Source organism: Euprymna scolopes, chromosome 24 (genome assembly GCF_053919585.1).
Source record: "Euprymna scolopes isolate OS-2025 chromosome 24, ASM5391958v1, whole genome shotgun sequence".
Classification (NCBI taxonomy): domain Eukaryota; kingdom Metazoa; phylum Mollusca; class Cephalopoda; order Sepiida; family Sepiolidae; genus Euprymna; species Euprymna scolopes.
The window spans coordinates 1619235-1626734 of NC_136505.1; the positions used below are offsets into that span (position 1 = coordinate 1619235).

The 7500-nt window shown below is 31.7% G+C and overlaps 1 protein-coding gene across 1 annotated transcript in view; it reads left to right on the forward strand.

Moving 5' to 3' along the window:
• LOC145246568 (uncharacterized) overlaps window positions 1-7500 on the forward strand; it is an 896698-nt gene that overhangs the window by 127168 nt on the left and 762030 nt on the right. The gene's annotated exons all lie outside the window — the stretch shown is intronic.

Below are 7500 nucleotides of genomic sequence, written 5' to 3' on the forward strand. Positions count from 1 at the left end.
TTTTTTACCAATTGTCATAAAATTTTAACCGTATTATAATTTTCAAAATTTTTCATGTAGTTTTGTCCCATAGAACTAAAAGTATGAACGTCAAGCGCCTCATGTACCTCCCCCCATTTGTCACTTTTTTGTCCCCATCTCATATCTGACACATATCATATTTAAGTGGATTTTACGACTAGGCAACGCCCCCTCCCCGCTGTCACATTTATTTACTACTGGGCAACGCCGTCCTTGCGCTCTCGTTGTCACAATTTTTTTTCTTTATTTTACGACCGGGCAACGCCGCCCCCTGCTAGTATATATAGATAAAGAAAACAGACTTTGGTGACAACATTAGTACAATAATAGATTCTTCCATTGTAATTTGTGATCGTCATTTTCTTAGCTGGTATAATTTAAATTGCATTTAGCTTCAGATTAGCAGATCTCTGTGGTGCAACTGATAAGATGCTATCGTAGAAGCCTTCTGTGTGGGCACAATGTTCGCTCTACATCTTGTACATGGTGTACGCAAGTAACGGCAACTGGAGGAAATAGATACATTTTCTAAGTACGAAGTGGCCTATTTTTCTACGCTGTCTATTTTCGTTGAATGGCGCTAACGAAGCGCTTATTAAATGTTCGGTCACCACAACAAATCATAGATTGCAATAGACACGCACTTAGTGCTACTGCTCAGGGAAACATATTTGCATATGCTTTTTGGAATTTAAACACAAATCCTGCATACACCGCCCACAAATGTAAGACGACCTGGAAATCATATTTAATAGTTTTCACATTTTAGTGAACATCGAAGAAGCACAAACAACAGGAACCTTTGAATATAATAGTCTGTTGTTTTGGAATTTGCACGTGTGGCGCAACATTTACGGCTGAATCACCCTTACAAGCGATATTAAGAATATCATTAAGAATTATGAGGGGGGGGGTTCAAAAGAAAAGCCTCCTAAGTTTTAATTTAAAAAGTTAAAGAACTATGGAGACAGGATTGATGCCATTAAAATGAGTGACGATTTATGCCCCAGAATTTATTTTTCTACATAGTCACCACGATTCTCAATGCATTTTTGCCACCGATGAACCATGGCTGTGAATGGGCACCCGGAGCGTACTTTGTCATACGAGGAATGTTCCAAAATAAATTTTTCTATTTTTGACCTTGAACTTGAAGAATTAAGAAATTGAGTGTGATACTATTAAAACGAGAGATCTTTTGTATCCCATAACTTTTTCAACATAGTCACCATCACTCTCAATGCATTTTTTGCCAGGAATTCAATGACGCAACTTTGTTTCTGACGCACGTCCATAACAGGGGGTGCTTTATTTGAGTCTCATACTGTCAATATCTGCAACTTTCAGGTCATGAATGCATAAGACCCGATCGTAAAATATGCTTAAATATGATATTTTAATTTATCCAGATTTCGTATATATTATAGAGTTGTGATTCTAAAAGTAAGTAAAAAAAAAAAAAAATTATTTGGGTGCCATCAGCTCGAATCGAAATCGAAAGCCAAACTGTAACATTCAAAGCTGGTGATGTTAACACTGTACCAAGATGACACACATATAAACGGATTAAACTGATTAAAAATTAAAAATAAACTAAGATGAATTACAAAATGTATAACGATTTTTTCAATTTTGACTTATTTTTGATCCTTTAAAACTATTTTAACCGGCTAAAGACCTATCCAAGAACTGTATGTTTATATATTGTTGTGACGGAACTAATCTATTTTACCTACTAATCATTTGAGGCCCCTATAGCCGCTCTGCAAGTTTTAGTTTCGGAAGAGATAGAGTTTGAAAATATAGAAACAGACATATATATATATTTTTTTTTACACACTGATCACCACTTATCAAGGCCCGGAAGCCACTCAGGGATAAGGGTTATTGCAAGTACATTACGTTAGTGTGGAGATTTGATAAAGTGTTTACTTAAGGGGGCGGTTCATTAGGAATTTGTTAACATTGGACTTGAAGACATCCAAGTTGTAGTCCGGTGGGAAGCAAGCAGACGGAACAGAGTTATGAAGTCAATACTGAAAATATAATATATATAGTGACTGCTCTGATTAACTGCAAGCACTTGTACCTCCTCGACGTGACTACCCCCGACAAATATATATATATATATATATATATATATATATATATATATATATATATATATATATATATATATTTAAAATCTTCACCCCAAACAAGCAAGTGCCACTTTGAAGTAGGAGGCTACTATCGGGGACAATTTGCGGGAGCATTATGAAGGGGGATGAGTAGAAAGATGCTTGTTCACATTACACTTCTGCATATCAGTACAGTTGGGAAAACAGAATAACAGAAAGGATTTCCAAAGACTTGCAGTTCTGGGGAAGAAACTATTGGAGTAAAAGGCTTTCTTACACCTAGGGATCTCTATTTAAAGGAGTGGGACTTAGTTGCTTGTCGGGTTTGTCGGGGGTAGTCACGTTGAGGGGGTACAAGTGCTTGCAGTTCATCAGAGCAGTCACTATATATATTATATTTTCAGTATTGACTTCATAAATGCCTAATATACGAGTAGGGCTAGATAGTAAGTTATGAAAATAACTTTATGGCAATTAAGCTACACAGAGATATTCTCATTTCATCTCATAACACATGAAAATTAAAAAATATAATAAAAAAGAGTAAATTAAATAGTTAATTTTTTTGGCAGCTAAATATTTGTTAACATAAATTACTAGGCTAGACACGTGCAAATATAGTGGCTCATTTAGCAATTGACATGGTTGATTATAGGACATTTATATATAGTGCTTCTTTATTCATTTTCTTTGTACTTTTCACGTGATGCAATATGCATTCGACATTTTAGCGCTTATTAAAAAAAAGTTATATATTACCGCACTGTTCGACGAACTCTGCAGATACGAACACACTAGATGACCTTCCAGCCCGAAAAATGAATCAATCGAATATTATCGCGAAAATAAATAAATAAATAAATAAATAAATAATAAAAAAAAATTGGAACAAAAACCCTGCAGATCATACATACAAAACTGCGATGAGAATACTGGGTGGACTATTAAAAAAAAAACACGAAAAAGGAAGAAAAAGACCTTATAAGGCGGAAGTATTTCGTATGTTCAAAAACTTTTCACTCAATGAAAATATACTGGCTAAATACACACAAACACACACATTATATATATATATATATATATATATATATATATGTATATATATATATATATATATATATATATATATATATATATATATATATGTATGTATACTAGCAGTATTACCCGACCTTAGTCAGGGGTTGATTTAATGTCATTTTTCTGTTTATGAAGTGCTAAATAACAATATTATTTTGTATTGGATCTAATATTTGCTAATTACTTATTTGCTTATTTATATGAAGTGCTAAATAACAATATTATTTTGAATTGGATCTAATATTTGCTAATGACCTTTCCTCTGAGGAGATGTGCCTACATCGAAAATCCATGGGTTAAAGGAAAAAATCTGAACTGTATTTAAACAATAATTTTTGTTCCGAAAAAAAAATTGTTTTTCTGCATGAAATTTAGACAAAAAAAAAACTAAATACATACATACATACATACATACATACATACATACATACATACATACATACATACACATGTATACATAAATATATATGTATATATACACACACATATATATAATTATATATATAAATATATATATAATTTATATATATATATGTATGAATTTATATATATATATATATATATATATATATATATATGAATTTATGAACGGTTGTTTCTCTGTTATTTTTACTTTATATTTATTTTATCACACAAAATATGTGTTGCAACAAACAATAATTTTAGTAGTGAAAATAAATAATGTGTAAAAATCTCACTTTTTATTTTTCTAATCAGCCGTAATTTGCAATTAACTTACTGAGTAACACAAGTCTATTACTCTCACTCTTTAACTGTATGTTTTTTGATATTTCGCATTTAGTTTGTACTCTCTCTCTCCACACACACACACACACACACACACACACACACACACACACACACACACACACACACACACACACACACACACACACACACACACACACACACACACACACACAAGTCCTCCCCCACATATATATATTAAGAGTGATAGGTAATTAAACGATAAAATAGAAAGATAAAAGGACTAAGAGTGAAATGGAAAACATATGGCGCAAAAAAGAGACTAATTTCGGATTCTGTCTTTAAATTTCTTTTTACTTTAACTGGCTTTGCGAACTCACTTTTTCAGATTCAAACACTTTACATTAGGTTCAATAGCTTATTATTCATACTACATAGCTCTACCTATATATTGAGCACTGTTGAAGTAAATACTGAAAATTTACGCATAAAATTCGTATATTAATCAATGTGATTAAATGAAGTAGTCATACACGCACACACGCCCAAACATCATTAATTCACGACTCGCTCAGCAGACGCCGATTAGCATAATAGTTAGTAGCCTTGACTGTTGTACAGGCGGCCGGGTTTTGGTCCTGGCTTGAGGTGGTGACCTGTCTGGCCGCACTGATGGGCTGTGAGGCGGCGAGACAGTGCTACGTGTGGATGACTATATATATATATATATATATATATATATATATATATATATATATATATATATATATATATATGCATGTGTGTGTGTATGTGTGTGTGTGTGTGTGTGTGTGTTTTAATTTCCAGTTAATAGGTTTTTCTGCATTGGACAGCTTAAAAAAAAAAAAAAAAAAAAGAAGACACTTTTACGTTAGCATGAATAATAGTGCGAACACTGGCGATGCCTAATTTTTTCTGCTTTAACGAAGTGTGCGAATGAGCATACACGTGTTAAGAAAATCATTAAAAAGTTATATAAATGTTCAATTAAATCTAATTGTAATTTTATCTGTTTTGCTTTTTGGTTTTAAGAAGCATTCACCAGGAAAGCTTTATTAGTGCTTTACTGCCGTTTTCTTAATTTGTAATGAGCTTGAAGTGGTTAGGGTTAGGGTTAGGGTTAGGGTTAGGGTTAGGGTAACGCTTAGGGCTAGGGTGTTCAAGCAAAAAAAAAGCAGAACAAAATTGACGAAACGCGCGGCGTGTAATGGAGACTAAAGATGTGCACTTTGTTTTTTTTTCTTTACTTCTTTTCTTGTGGGAATTAGGAAGAAAACATTAGTCACCACAAACAAATTAGCAAACTCTGTGACTCTTCGGTACATGTTGTATCTGATACTCTTGCCTACAGAACTGATAGTTAAATCTCGACCCACACGCGTGTACATAAGTTAATATATATATATATATATATATATATATATATATATATATATATATATATATATATATATATATATACAGGGTGACCCCCCCCAAAAAAAAAACGGGCCCCAACTCTAATTAGGCCCCATTTCTTAGTGTTTTGTCCAAATGAAATGAAACTTTGGTCATAACTAGTTTATTATATTTAAAACATCACATCAAAACGCAAGGGTCTTTGCCCTTTTTTCTCCGTTGACTGTAAAATGCTCAGAAAAACAATTGAATGTCCTCTGTTTTTTTTGGTCACCCTATATATATATATATATATATATATATATATATATATATATATATATATATATATATATATATAAATGATGTTTCCTTACAAAGAGAAAATGTTATATATATATAATAATATAAATATACAAGAAATAAATGTTACCATAGTCAATAGTTACTTTTATGGTAGAAAAGTTAATTGGTTTGTATTTTTAAGTAGTTTGTAAACAAAATTTTTTTTAATTCACGAACCGGTTAAAAAAAAAATCAAATTGGCAGCGACTTTGAAATGGAGAACCCCGTTTTCAATTTGAAGGAGGGGCACATGAGCATTCTGTGTTAACAATTTAAAAGTTCCGTCAACCTAAGGAATATTTATAAACATATTTTAATGTTTTCCATTATTTTGTGCTTGAGGAATATTCGATTATGGCATGTGTAGTTTATATAAAAATTCATTTAAGTAGTTATCGCCTCAAATTTCGGTTCGCTGAAATTATTTCAAGTAAAGAGCATTAAAAACTATTTCAAAACAAAAAAAAACATGAACTGAACTTTTATTGACTATGATAACATTTATATCTTGTATATTTATTTTTTCAGGTAGTCGTTTGTTGGCTTTTCTGCTAAACACTCTTACTAAATAATATCGACGAAATATCGAAAAACAAATAAACAAAAACAGTTTTGAAAAATAATGAAGCTTTACTTACTTTAGTAAAATAATCCGAAACAGCAAAATGGGATGTTAAAAAGGTAAACACGCAATTACTTTAGTTTTTTAAAGCAAAGAATCGATATAAATATGAATAAGAAGAAAATGGCACCCTTTCAAGCAGTACAGCGTCGTTTTAGTTTTACAGTATTGAACAGTGTAGTATTGCGCCGTCGAATTCAGGGTTGTTGTACTATTGTAATGTAAAGAACACGCAGAAAGGATTGTAATCGACTGAATTCCTTCTAGTACACCGACAAAAAAAAAAAAGCTTAAACAGATATATAAATAAAAATAAAAAGGTTATGTAAATGTTTTAAAAAAGACACATAATCACGTGAGCAGAATTTTTTCCCCTTCTTTTGACACGATAACAAGTAAGGTTCTTATTTTTTTATTATTTATCTATTTATATATTTTCGAAAGAGTGACACGTACAAGTGGAGAAGGAAAAAAACAGAGTTATGCAAAATTGTGTCGAGAATTGTCTAAAGTTCCGACATTTTTTGGCTTTCACTTTAATAAGAACGTGAATTTATGAGGTGAATTTATTCGACACAATATGATTCAACTAAAAAAAAATAAATAAATAAAAGCTAACGTGAATTAAGATTAAAATTAAGGTGTTATTGTGGACCCTCACCCCTTTAAAAAAACCTTGTTAAAATTTGTGACATATTTACATTCTATGGAGGTCAGGCATATTTCTTCAAACTGAAACATAATTATCAAAGTATACTTACGCAAATAGATATGAAAAGTCTTTGTTAAAGTTTGTGCCATATTTCCATGGAGTACAGGCGCGAACGCAGACCCCACAATTTTATTATACAATCCCTATTTAAGTTGAAACATACTTATCAAAGTATTCTTATGTACATCTATATCAAAAAACCTTGTAAACGTTTTTTTTTCATTTTTTATTTCCATACTTAGGGGGTCCATGCGCGAACGCAGACTCCACAATTTTAATGAACCACCGTTCTGCCAGATCAAACATCCATTCCTGATCCTCGATACATCTTCTATCATTATATGTAACCACTTTTTTAAAATAGTCAACCATATAGAAGACTATTTGTGACCACACACACACACACTACAGACACACACACACACACACACACACACAGACGTTCAGCTTTATATTATATATATATATATATATATATATATTTTTTTTTTTTT